A 14,774-nucleotide genomic window follows, 5' to 3' on the forward strand; every position below is an offset into this window, starting at 1 on the left:
AAGAGTCACCTGCATCAGTTTTCCCCGAGGGTGAGACCCAGCAGGTTCGAAGACTTTTCTGTGAAGCCTCTAGACTCTGTGCTTTTCCTATCCTACCTGGTATGTGGCGCATTTTCTGTCTGCCTGTTGCACCAGTATAAGGTGATACTTTTAACTTCTGCTTACTCTCCCTGCTGGGGGTGTAAGCTCAGACAGAGGAGAGGTTGTAGGCTGGCTTTACTCCTTCTGTTTTCCAGACCCTGGGGTCCGAATTCCTTGAGGGAGGGGTTCCACCTGACTTGGGCCCACCCCTCTCCTGGGGAAGGCACAGCCTCCAAACTCTCAAACAAGCTGAACTCTGCCTATGCCTGGGGCAGTTGGAGCCTGAGATGCCCTGCAGCTGTATCCAAAGAGTAATCAAGCCTTGGAAACAAAAAAGAAATAAAAAAGAATCCTTTTCAGAGCAGGACCTCTGTCCTGGGGTCTGCCAATCAAGAGCTTAACTTGGTATGTTGCTCTGTGTATCTCCGGGTCCTATGTGCCCCTTCCTTTCCTTCAGGGCCCAGGCCCTTTCAAGTATTTTCTGCTGTCTGATCAAAAAAGCATCTGTTTTTTCCCCCCTTTTTCTATCAGCCCTGCCCCCTCTGCACTGGGGCAAAAACAAGGAACCTCAGCTTTTACTCGAGGTCCAGCTGAGCTGGGGGCCTGTTTTTAGTAGTCAGAATTTGTTAATTAAATCACAATTGATGCTTGGTTGGGCTCAGCCCCTGCTGCTAGTAAAGTTCCTTTCCTTTCCCCTCTGGGAAGCAGCCTGTGGGGGAAGGGAGCCAGCCTCCATGGCTTCGGGGACTCACGGTTCTGGGTGGGCTCAGAGCCGGTCCAGCTTGTCCAGACTGGGGTATGCTGTGTGTCCAGTCACTGACGTGGCCCCAGCAGTTGTTCTGTTCTGTTCCTGGCTATTTACTAGCTGCTCTGGAGGACGAACTAAATCCCACACCTCGCTAAGCTGCCATCTTGGCTCACCTCTAAATAAGCATTCTTGTTAATAATATGTTCTAGAAAGAAAATGAGAGTGACGGCTAGGGAGTGATAGCTGGGATATCTGGGAGAAGGGCTTCCTTGGTGAGGTGGGAGGGGAGGGGGAACCAGCTCTGGGAAGCTCCAGGGGAGCAGTGTCCCAGGCATCAGTACTGGCTGCTGTAGAGTCCCTGAAGCTAGGGTAAGCTCTACGAGTTGGGGTTGGCATGGGTGAAAAAGTGAGAGTGGGTAAGGGCCAGAGGGCATGGACATAGAAGTGGTTGAAACCTTTGGGAACAAGATTGATGAGAAGGGAGGGGAGTAACTCAGTAGGAGTATTGGGACCCCAGCCCAAGACCCAAGTTCTCCAAAGCTCAGTTCTACAGGCATCCACTTTAGCACCCACCCACTCATCCATCCACCCACTCACCTACCTACCCATTCATCTACCACCCACTCATCTATCCACTCATCCACTCATTCATCCTACCACTCACACATTCATACACCACCAGCCACCCATCTACCTACCTACCATCTATCCATCCACCCATTGATCTATGCATCCATCTACCTACTCACCTACCACCAACTCATCCACCCATCCATTTACCCACTCATTCATCCATTCATTCATCAGTCTACCCACCCACTCACCCACCCAACTATCCATTCACCCCATGCATCCACCCATCCACCCACCCATTCACCCACCTTCCTATCCACTCTCCCACCCATCCATCCATTCAACCTCTCATCTATCCACTTACCTACCCATTCACCCACCCATCCATCCACTCACCCACCCATCCATCTACCCCCGCATTCTCCCATCCATCCGTCTACCTATCCACCACCCACCCACTCACCCATCCTTTCATCCACCTATACACCCACATGCATTCAACCACCCACTCATCCCCATTCACTATCATTCATTTAGGTAGGCCCTGGCCAGAGGCTGAGGTCACTGGGCAGCTCAGATCTCCCTTGCAGTTGTGAGGCACATGCAGTCTCTAGGCAGAGGCAGATCAGGAACAGCTGCTGATGGTACAGTGTGTATGTGTGTGTGGTGACAAGCGTATGATGATTGCTGCTAGGTGGGGTTTCAGGCTGGCTAGAGACAAAGTAGAACTTATAGCATTTCTTTCCTTGTACCAAGGGGACCTTTCCCAGAGGGACAGCCTCTCCAGGTGTGCAAGAAGCAGAAGCAAGTTGGTAAGGTCACCTATCCATCCCTGTAGGGTATGGCAGATCCCTGGGCTATGGAGCCCAAGGTCACCCTCCCACCCTCTGTCAAGATGGGGTATGTACTTAGGAATGAACTTGACTAGGGATGTAAAGAACTTGTACACAAAAAACTACATAACATTGCTAAAAGAAATCAAAGCAGATCTAAGTAGATGGGAAGACATTCCCTGCTCATGAATAGGAAGGCTAAATATAGTTAAGATGTCAATTCTCCCCAAATTGATCTACAAATTCAACACAGTACCAATCAAAATTCCAACAACCTCCTTTGAAGATTTGGAAAAGCTAACTACCAAATTCGTCTGGAAGGGAAAGAGACCCCGAATAGCTAAAAGCATCCTAAAAAAGAAGAACGAAGTGGGAGGATTAACACTCCCTGACTTTAAAACCTATTATAAAGCCACAGTGGTGGAAACAGCATGATACTGGCACAAAGATAGAAGCATTGACCAATGGAATCGAATTGAGATTGCAGAAATAGACCATTAAATCTATGGTCAACTGATTTTTGACAAGGCCCCCAAATCCTTTGAACTGGGACAAAATAGTCTTTTAATAATTGGGCATGGAAGAACTGGATATCAATAGTCAAAAGAATGAAAGAGGACCCCTATCTTACACCCTACACAAAAATTAATTCAAAGTGGATCAAACACCTAACTATAAGAACTAGCACCATAAGGCTTCTAGAAGAGAATGCAGGGAAACGTCTTCAAGACGTAGTAATAGGAGGTAGCTTCCTAAGCTTTACACCCAAAGCACAAGCAACAAAAGGAAAAATAGATAAATGGGAACTCTTCAAAATCAAATGCTTCTGCACTTCAAAATACTTTGTCAAAAAGGTGAAGAGGCAGCCAACTCAATGGGAGAAAATGTTTGGAAATCACGTATCAGACAAAGGTTTGATTTCTTATATATACAAAGAAATCACACAACTCAACAACAGAAGAACAATCCAATTATAAAATGGGCTGAAGATATGAATGCACATTTTTCTGAAGAGCAAATACAGATGGCTCAAAAACACATGAAGAGATGCTCATTTTCATTGGCTATAAGGGAAACGCAGATCAAGATTACAGTGAGATACCACCTTACACCTATAAGAATAGCTGGTATTAAACAAACAGGAAACTATAAATGTTGGAGAGAATGTGGAGAAACTGGGACACTTCTGCACTGCTGATGGAAATGTACAATGGTGCAGCCACTATGGAAGACTGTTCGGCAGTTCCTTAGGAAACTAAGTATCAAGTTGCCCTATGACCCAGCAATAGCACTACTTGGTATATACCCAGGAGAGCTGAAAGCAATGACACAGACAGACATTTGCACACTGATGTTCATAGCATCATTATTCACAGTCACCAAAAGATGGAAACAAACCAAATGCCCATCAACAGACAAGTGGATCAACAAAATATGGTATATACATACGATGGAATATTATGCAGCAGTAAGACAAAATGACGTCCTGAAGCACATGACAAGGTGGATGAGTCTTGAGGACATAGTGCTGAGTGAAGTTAGCCAGACACAAAAGGATAGATACTGTATGATTCTTTTATGGCCGTCATAAAGGTATAAACAGAGGCTTATGATAAAGAATATGGGGGATTTAGAGATACATAGAAGCTAGAAATGGGTGAACTGTTAGCTAATGAGGTTGAACTCCAATATAAGGAAATAGACAGGAGTGAAGGTGGTTCTCTAGTGGGTCTGTAAGTAATATTACCATATTGAAGATGAACAAGATTGAAAGGGGTTGTATAGACCTATGTGTCCCACTGATTAACACTAGAAATATGAATTAGTTCTTGCAAGAATTACTTCAAAGTTATGATTCTTGTATAAAGAGTGTTTAAGTCCAGGGTACAGGGGGAAAACTGCTATTGCAGGCCATGAGCTATGTTCAAAAGGAAACCATCAGCACGACCACAGCAACAGCAGAGGTAAATAACGGGGGGAGGGACAAGAGTTAAGAGGAGGTTTAGATTTCCTGTTTGGTGAGGGTGTGTTTATTGGTTTTCTTTCTCTTGGGAACAATGGAATTATCTAAAATTGAGAATGTTGATGGACTGTGGACTCTGGACCCTCTACATGATGCCCGATGAATGCAGGTGGTTGAAGGATGCACTGACGGAGAAGTAGATTGGTGAACGATGGTGTGTACTTATGAATGAAGGTTGTGCTGCTACAGAAAGAAGCAAAGTCATGAGACATGCAACGATGTGAATGAACATGTGGGACATTTGGTGAGACAGAATAAGCAAGAAACAAAAGAACAAGAACGGTATGGTCACCTTTAGAAAATGCTTAGAAGAAAACGGGGGCCTAGATTGTAAGCTTTTAGAGCAGACACATTAAGTCTGGAGTGGTGATTATTATTTCTGAATTTTAAGAGGCTGTTTTATATATATAACTTGATATTTAGAGATAAGAAGGAAGCCAAACAGGTTGGGGCTAAAGTAATTCAGAACATGGGGTGAGGAAGACAGTGTCTGTATTTTAGAACCACATATATTCTTTGAGACCAATGGAAGAAAGGTTTATTTAGTCTGGAACTGAAATTTTCTGTTGTGCATAATCTAATTCAGCCTATCTGTATAGCTCATTTGAACAATTGAAACACAGGGAGCACAGAATAAGAAAGAGGTCCTTTAATCCTGTATAGATTATTGTAATTCCTGGATACATCCTAGAGTATATTAACCAGATAATCAAAAAGTATTAGCAAAATCCCCTGAGGGATGGGAGAAAAATATGGAATTACCATCAGGGAATCCCTGATACTGTGTCAAACTTTAGGGACAACCAAATCAATAGGCCATGCCCTCGATCAGGACGCTTACTCTTGTGAAGCTTATGTAGGTAGCAGAGAAGCTTAGACTACCTATAGGCATGCCTAAGAGTTACTTCTGGAGGATCTCTGTTGTTGCTCAGATGTGGCCTCAGTCTCTCTAAGCCCAACTCTGCAAGTGAAATCGTTGCCCTCCCTCTTACATTGGATATGATGTCCAGGGGTGAAAGTCTCCCTGGTGACATGGGAGATGACTCCCAGGGATGAATCCAGACCTGACACTGTGGGATCGACAATTCCATCCTGACCAAAAGGGGGAAAAGAAGTGTAATTAATAAAATGTCAGTGGCAGAGAGAGTTCAAATAGAGTCGAGAGGCTATTCGGGAAATTGCTATCATGCAGGATTCAGTTAGACCTTGCTACTAACCATAACCTGTCAACCCCCAACCAGGACCATTCCAGCGAAGTCTAAAGTACACCTAGGGCAATATATAAGATTCTATAAGGGCTTGTTCTAGTTTGCTAGCTGCTGGAATGCAATATACTAGAAACAGAACGGCTTTTAAAAAGAGGAATTTAATAAGTTGCTAGTTTACCGTTCTAAGGCCGAGAAAATGTCCCAGTTAAAACAAATCTATAGAAATGTCCAATCAAAGGCATCCAGGGAAAGATACCTTGGTTCAGGAAGGCCGATGAAGTTCAGGGTTTCTCTCTCAAGTGAGAAGGCACAGGACGAACACGGCATCATCTGCTAGCTTTCTCTCCTGGCTTCCTGTTTCATGAAGCTCCCCGGGAGGCATTTTCCTTCTTCATTTCCAAAGGTCGCTGGCTGGTGGACTCTCTGCTTCGTGGTGCTGCAGCACTCTCTGCTCGCTCTGAATCTCTCATTCTCCAAAATATTTCCTCTTTTATAGGACTCCAATAAACCAACCAAGACCCACCCATATGAGTGGAGACATGTCATCCCCTAATCCAGTTTAACAACCACTCTTGACTAAATCACATCATCCAGGAAGATGATCATAGTTTCAAACATGCAGTTTGAAACACACAGTATTGAATAGAGATTATTCTACCTTTACGAAATGATATTTTGATTAAAACATGGCTTTTCCAGGGGGCATACTTCCTTTCAAACCAGCACAGGGCTCTATGCACAGAGTAACTTTCCAGAAACCTGCGTCCTCCATATGGATCCCTGGTCCAGATAAACCCTGAAACCCGGAGGGCCCAGACTCTCCAGAACACCAGATAGTTCCATCTCTCCACCCCATACTAGTGACAGACACTTCCAATATCAAAAATTTAGTATCGCCATAGCCCAAACACCTTGTGCTGGTTTAAAAGCATGTATGTCCCCTAGCAAAGCCATGTTTTAATCTAAATCCCATTTCATAAAGGCAGATAATCCCTATTCGATACTCTATGCTTGAATCTGTAATTAAATCATCTCCCTGGAGGTGTGATTTAATCAACAGGGGTTGTTAAGCTGGATTACGTGATGATGTGTCTCCACCCATTTGGGTGGGTTTTGGTAAGTTTCTGGAGTCCTATAAAAGAGGAAACATTTTGGAGAATGAAAGAGATTCAAAGAGAGCAGAGCGGAATGACATAGCCACGAGAGGCAGTCCACCAGCCAGCGCCCTTTGAAGATGAAGAAGGAAAACGCCTCCCAGGGAGCTTCATGAAACAGGGAGCCAGGAGAAGAAGCTAGCAGATGACACTGTGTTTGCCATGTGCCCTTCCGGATGAGAGAGGAATGCTGACCATGTTCACCATGTGCTTTCCAGATGAGAAAGAAACTCTGTGTTCACCATGTGCCCTTCCACTTGAGAGAGAAAACTGTGAACTTCATCAGCCTTCTTGAACCAAGGTATCTTTCCCTGGATGCCTTTGATTGGACATATCTATAGATTTGTTTTAATTGGGATATTTTCTCGGTCTTAGAACTGTAAACTAGCAAGTTATTAAATTCCCCATTTAAAAAACCATTCTGTTTCTGGTATATTACATTCCGGCAGCTAGCAACCTAGAACATACTCCTAAAGAGAGGGATGGAAAGATCAAGGGTGATGGTGGAGTTATACAGAGAAGATAGGATTTAACAAATGAATATGAATGCTGAATCATTAAATTGATATCTCTTTTAGTCTCCAGTATTTTAGAGCGGCTAGAAGTAAAAACCTAAAATTGTGAAATTGTAACCCATGTCAAACTCTGAAATATGTTCTACAACTCACTGTGGTGCTGTGCTTCGAAAGTTATAGCTTTTTTGTATGTATATTATTTTTCACAAAAAAAGGAAGGAAAAAAAGTCGATTGTGATGATAAAAAATATTTAAGCCCTTTAGCCTCCTATATTCTGGAGCAGGTTAGAAGGAAAAATGAGAGGATGGTATGGTAGCCCATGACAGACTCTGGGATCTGTCCTGTAGCTACTTGTTGAAGAGTGCTTTGAAAACTATGGCTTTTTTATTTCTTTGTTCGGTACAGATGTTATAGAATACAATTAAAAAAATAAAAAAGAAATGAATACAAGAAAAAAGAAAAGATGGGGTATGTGCTGGCAGTGATGGGGGTGGGTATTATCAGACAGCCTGTGCATTCCCCAGGAACCTTGGGCCTGTCTTGTCTAACTAGCAGCTCCTCATCAGCATTTGGGAGGACATCCTGTGAGCACAGGCTACTCTAGAGAGAGAGGGCCCCCTTCTTTATGGGGAAACTGCAGCAGCTGTGGGCCTTCTAAGAGGGACCTGGCACTCATAGACTCAGACACACACCTGTACACATCACCCTAAATCTTCCATTCAGTCATTCAATAAGCATTTTTGAGCAACAGCTGCCTGCCAGCTCTGTGAGCAAAACAGAGTCCCTGTCTCACAGACCCTGTCCTCGAGTAGAGGGAGACAAGTCATAGATAAACAGTGTAGCAGGTACAGAGGAAGGCTATGTGGAAAAGTAAAGCAGGTTAGAGAAATAGAAACTACAGGTGAGAGGAATGTGGTTTGCTATTTTATACATTATGCTCAGGGAAGGCCTTCCCGAGAAGGTGGCCTTGGACCTGAGGAAGTAGAGTGAGCCATGTGGATATTTGGAGGAAGAGCTTTCCCTGGCAGGGAGAACAGGAAGTGCAAAGGCCCTGGGGCAGGAGCAGGCCAGGTGTCTTCAAAGGGACCTTCTAGATGCCATTTCCAGGACTCTGAGTCTGGAAGGGTTTCCAGACGAAGTAGGCAAAGAGGAAGGGGCGAAAAGCATGGACCCAGAGGGCCCCAACTGGTGGGCACCTGGATCTCTTGGGCAGTGTGGTCAGATGACAGGGAAGGCCCGCTGGAGATTGCTTGCCGAAAGACGGCCTGGGAGTTGAAGGTAGCGACGTCTCTTGGAGGAAGCTACTCCCTGTGACCACTAGGAGGAAGCAAAGTGCTGCCCACGCCCTGCAGCTGACCCGTGCTGGCAAGGAAAGAGGGGCAGGGGATATGGGGCTCGCCAGGCCCCTGTGACTGAGCAGGGCCACGAGACATTCCAGAGACTTGGAGTCCCACCTTGTTGGTGCCAAATCCAGGCCTTGCCATCCTCTGCCTCATCTTTTGGATGGACTTGGAGCAAGCAGCGCTGCCTGCCCCCCCCCCACCCCCACATTCTCTCTCTAAGGCTCCCAGAGACCTGAACCACCTCCCTGTCCCCAGAAAGAGCAGGGGCTCCTGAGGCCACGCATCTCCTCATCCCCCTCCATTCACTTGCTGTATAGAATTTACTGAGCATCTGCAGAGCACTGGGTAGACACTTGGGGTGCTTAAGGGAAAAAGACAAAGACTTGCCCCCGTGGAGCTCAATGCCCAGCACTTTCTGCAAAGGGCCAGGTAACAGCTATTTTAGGCTTTGCTGGTCATAATTTCTCTGTTGCAGAATTTCCGCTTTGCTATTATTGCCACGAGAAAGTAGACCTTAGACCTTATGTCAACAAATGGGTACGATGGTGCCCCGGGAAAACTTTATGGACACTAAAATCCGTATTTCATATCATTTTCATGTGTCACAAAATATTATCTTTATTTTGATTTTTCCCACTATTAAAAAATATAAAACCGTAAAACTAAATTAAAAAAGAGATTGATCCACAAAATAATAAAATAAAGCCATTCTTAGCTCTTGGGCCCTATAAAAACAGGCAGTGGGCTGGATTTGACTTGTGAGCTATAGATGGTGAAACCCTGGTCTAATGGAAGGACACCGACAATGCACAGTTAGCATCATGGGGGAGCAAATCACCTGTTAGGAAGAGGAAAGTGCTATGGGGAAAAAGCGAGCAAGTAACGGGCATTGGAAGTGAGGGTGCTGGAGCAGCACCCTGGGTGTTAAAATAGGGAGGTAAGTGGTTTGGGTGGGACTACGGTAAATCAGACTACAGGGCAAAAGATGTTAGTGTGTATACTTTAGAGCTCCACTACTGTCTGAGACCAAAGGCAGAGAGGATTTTTGTGTCTAGAACCTAAATTTTCTGTAACACACAGTCTAAATCAACCTGTCTGGATAGCTCATTTGAGTAACCCAAATACGGGGAGCCCAGAACTGGAATGGCGCCTTGTAATCCTGTAGCTTAATGTAATACCCGGAGATATCCCAGACTATGGCGGCTTGATAATTAAAAGAGTATTGGTAGAGTCCCTTGAGGGACTGGAGATAAAAATATGGAAATATTAACTTTTCCCATCTGGGGAACCCCTGGTACCTTCTCAAACATTAGGGACCCCCAAGAAAATAGGCCAAACCCTTGATTTTGAAGCTTACCCTTATGAAACTTATTTCTGTAGTGGAGAAGCTAAGACTACCTACAATGAGGCGGAAGAGTTGCTTCCAGGAAACCTCGTTCGGTGCTCAGATGTGGCCGCTCTCTCTGAGCCCTACTCTGCAAGGAAATTATGACCCCCCCCTCCATGTAGGATAAGGCACCCGGGACACGTCTCCCGGGTGGAGCCTGGCCCTGGCACTGAGGGGTCCACAGTGCCTTCTGGACTGAAAGGGGGGAGAGAAATGTAGCAAAATAAGGTATCACTGGCTAAGAGAGTTCAAATGGAGCCAAGAGGCTATTCTGGAGGCTACTCTTGTATAAGCTTCAGCTAGATATTGCTAATTGCCATGGTTTGCCATAGCCCAACAAACATCATTACTGTTAACCCTAAAGAACACCTAAGGCTCTAACTGAGACTCTACAAAAGTTTCATGTACTAAGTTTACTTTCAAGAAACCTATAACTTCCAGGGGGTTCCTAGGCCAGACAGGTCCTGAAAACCCAAAGGAACCAGCTTCTCTAAAACGTCAACAAGTTCCATCCCCCTATCCTATATTGTTGACACCCCTTTCCAACATGAAAATTTAGAATGGGCGTAGCCCAAAGACCCCTAAAGACTGGGAGAAGGATCAAAGAAGGAGGAGGAGTTATAACAGAGAAGATAAGATTTAGCAAACAAATATGACTACTGAATCACTATAATGATATTTCTTTTTTGGAGGAAACGCCCGAAAATGTGGAATGCTAACCCATACCTAATTTTGAAATCTGCTCTGTTACTACTTATTAAAATGTACTTTGACTATTTGTTTTTTTTTTTTTTTTTTTTTGGTATATGTGTCATTTTTCACAATGAGAAACTGTTTTAAAAAATAGGGAGTTCACCAGCCTCTCTAGAACATCAACTAGTTCCAGCCCCCTATCGCATATTATTGACTGCCCCTTCCAACATGAAAAAGTTAGAATGGGCAGAGCCCAAATACCCCTCAAGTGTGTGAGAAAGATCAAAGGTGATGGTGGAGTTAATCAGAGAAGGTAGAATTTAACAAATGAGTGTGATTGCTGAATCATTATAGTGACATTTCCTTTCATCTCCAGGATCTTAGAGCAGCTAGAAGTAAAAACCTAAAATTGTGCAATTGTAACCCCATACCAAACTCTGAAATCTGTTCTACAACTAATTATTGTGATGTGCTTTGGAAGTTATTGCATTTTGGTATATATGTTATTTTTCACACACACACACACGAAGTCGATTGTTGATAAATGCACAGCTATGAAGTGATATTGTGAACCACTGATATGTCACTTTGGATGATTATATGATATGTGAATATATAATATATATCAATAAAAAATATTTTAAAAAATAGGGAGGTCGTGGTGGACCTTGTCAAGAAAATGAGATGGAGCAAAGACTTTTTAATTTGAATTTTAAATCATTTTTTATAGCACAGGTAACATAGGACCCTAGTGTACATAAAGCAATTAAGACATGATGTGTAAAACCAAGGTCCCTTTATTGCCCCATTCTGTTCCCCTCTGTCCTCCCCTCCCCAGGGATCGCCACAGCCGTTACATATATATTCTTCTGGGTCTTTCGCATCAAAAGGAAAAATAAATTGTACTCTTTATTTACTGGCAGAAAATATTTGGTATCGTTTTTTGCCTGTGTTTAAATGGCAGGATGCTGGTTCCATCATGCTGCAGCTTGCTCCCCCAAAATGTGTTTTGAAGACCTAGCCATGTCTGTGCATATAAAGTTGGGTCATTTCGCGTGACTGCATGGACATTTCACAGCAGGGCTGAGCCGTGTGCTGCTCTGTCCCATGGTGGTTGATGAGGCTGCTTCCGCTCTGGGGTTCTTTCCACTCCAAGGCTCTGGTTACAGCCATAGCCAAACCTGCACTGCTTCACTGGGTAGGGGAAGCAGGGAATACAGGGGAGGGTGGCCCCCAGTCAGGAGGGATGGTGGGGGTGACCCCAGCAGGTTCCTTCCCAGGCCTCGAGGCCTCATTTCTGTTCCTTGGCCTGGGTGTTGATGCTGCAGAACTGGGCACCTGGGACTCAGGCCATCAGAGGTGTGAGAGCCACATAATTAACTCTTGGCACTGCCCACACCATTGTCAAGGTAGTGGCTTCCTGATCCCCAGCATAGTTAAGCAGAGAGGTGGAGAGGTGGGCTCCCTGCACACAAAGGGACCCCGGTGTGGCCCAAGCGTCCAGCCCTTGACTGGAGGCTGGACACCAAGTCTTGGTTCCGGGAATGATCGTCCCTGCAAATGAGCTTGCCAGGTCTGCCTCCCGCCCGGAAGATCTGGTTCCCTTGAGGCCTGTCCCTCCCCGGGCTATTCCAGCAGCCCTCAACCCCCGAGTCTGTGGGAGTCTCATGGGAGTCAGGCCTGGGAAGAAGAGGGTCCAGGCACAGCGACCACATGGAATTAAGGCAGCTCGCCCGTCAGCCCACATTTGCCTTTGGGTATAGCCGTTTCACCACCACTCCTGTCCTTAGGCGGCTCACCGTCTGATAGGACACACTGACAGGGGACTCGCCATAAAAGGATTTATCTGTTTTGTGGTTAAAAACAGCAAAGTGCATGGAAGGATAGGTACAAATCCCCCTCGCACTCTGGTCTCCTTCCCTTTCCTGTTGTCGGTTCCATCTTTGTCTTTACTGAGTTGGATTATGCATTAGAAAGATTTCCTCGTTGATTCTACAAAGGTTCCATGCACTGTGATTACTTTCCAGAAACCTACAACCTCCAGATGGGTTCCTAGGCCAGAGAAGTCCTGAAACCCAGAGGGACCAGCCTCTCCAGAACATCAGCTAGTTCCATCTCCCTATCCCAATATTATCCACAGCCCATTCCAATGTGAAAAAGTTAGAATGGGCATAGCTCAAAAACCCAAAAGAGTTGGAGAAAGATCAAAGGAGAAGGAAGAGTTATACAGGGAAGGTAGAGTTTAACAAATGAGTACGATTGCTGAATCATTATATTCATGTTTCTTTTAGTCTCCAATGTCTTGGAGAAGCTAGTAGTAAAAACCTAAAATTATGGAATTGTAACCCATCCCATACTCTGAAATCTGTCCCACAACCATTTGTGGCAGTGTGCTTTGAAATCTATTGCTTTTGTGTATATATTTTTCACACACACAAAAAAGTCAATTGTGATGATGAATCCACAGCTGTATGATGATACTGTGAACCACGGATTGCATCCTTTGGATGACTACATGGCATGTGAATATATAATATATAATCAATAAAATTGCATTAAAATACAAAAGATTAAAAAAAAAAAGATTTCCCAAGTGATAAGAATGTCTTTCTCATTCACGGTACCCCCCCCATTTATGCTACTGAGATGACTCTAGGTTGGGGCCAGGCCCGGGATACTTTTAGGACGAGGCTGGCCATGCCCCAAAAGACCAATCACAGGATTAGAGGGTTGGGGCTCTGAGCTCCAGTGCTGTCGGCCCAACCTCTGCAGAGTGGAGGGAGTTGGAAATTGCGTCCAATCACGTGGTCCCAGAGTCACTCAGTCAAGCTTTGAAACTTCAATAAAAACTCAGGACAGCATGGGTGAGGATCCCTGTGACAGGGCAACACTGTCACACCTTGATGAGGCAGGAGGGTGGCTCGTCTGACTTCCTGGTGAGGCAGGATCGAATAGGGCATTGAGACGGTGGTCTCTGGCTTCTCATCCAGCTCAGAAGGAGTTAATGCACAACTGCAAAAACTTTAGAACAAATATTTCCCCTAAAGCCTAGAAACTCCCCCAAACCATAAATCTTTTAAAATCATGGGCCCAAAAGGGATTCTTAGTTAATAACAGAAAGCCTGGGGTCATGAAGATTTTTAAACCAGGGGCCCCAAACAAACTTTTAGTACCTGACAGAGCTCCAGGAGCACCCGATAGTTATCTCTTCCTGAGACAAAGAGAGAAACAAAGATGACACTTGGCATTCAAAGGTCGAAATGGAAAATCACTGCTAGTAAAACCTCCCTATAAAACAAGCTCAACCCATACCACTCAGAACATGCCTCTCTCTGAGCATGTCTGCGCTAATTTCTCTAGTGTGTACTAACCTTTCAATAAACTTCACTGTTTACTGCTACTTGCTTCCTCACCCTTGAATTCTTTCTCGTGGGGAGACGCCCAGGCTTGGCTCTGGCGTCAGCACAGTTCTGATTACAATGGGAGAGGACAACCAAAGCTGCACATTTAGACCCTCTAAGACCTCGCCCTATGCCTGCCTTCCTTTGGCCGGTTCTGATATGTACCCTTTTTGCTACAATTAAACTGTAATCCTAAATTAAAAACTAGAAGAAGAAAAAAGCATAACTCCTCAAAAACAAACAAAACACAGGGAATCAGAGCAAAATTTACATACCTGCATAACTGGAGACCTTTATGCATACTCTCTTATGTTTGCCCAAACCAATAATATCATGAATTTATTACATGGTATGGGCTGGGCACTGCTCTAAGTACTTTATGTTAACTCGCCTCTGCCTAGAATAACTGGAGTGGGTGCTAGGCTGATCCCCCTCCACAGATGAGGCAGCTGGGTGATGCCCGTTGAGTGGATGTGATGTGATTTATTCGCCCAGCCTCTCCTTATGGACATGTAGGATGCTTTCAGGTTTTGGCTCTGACAACCCCCCCCCCCACCACCACAGTCAGCACTTTTATACTTACATATTTGGACTCATATCTCCCTAAGAGAAATTCTTGGAAGAGAATTGCTGGGTTAGAGGGCACGTGCATTTTAAATTTACCTAGATGTTGCCAAATTGCCCTCTGCAGAGGTCACGCCGATTTACATTTCCAGGAATAATGTAAGGCGGTATCTCCCCCACCCCCTCCCAGCAGGAGAACCAGCCCTAGTTTTATCCACCTTTTGCCGACCTGATAGAACCTGATAGAAGG

This window comes from Tamandua tetradactyla, chromosome 20, assembly GCF_023851605.1.
Source record: "Tamandua tetradactyla isolate mTamTet1 chromosome 20, mTamTet1.pri, whole genome shotgun sequence".
Taxonomy (NCBI): Eukaryota; Metazoa; Chordata; class Mammalia; order Pilosa; family Myrmecophagidae; genus Tamandua; species Tamandua tetradactyla.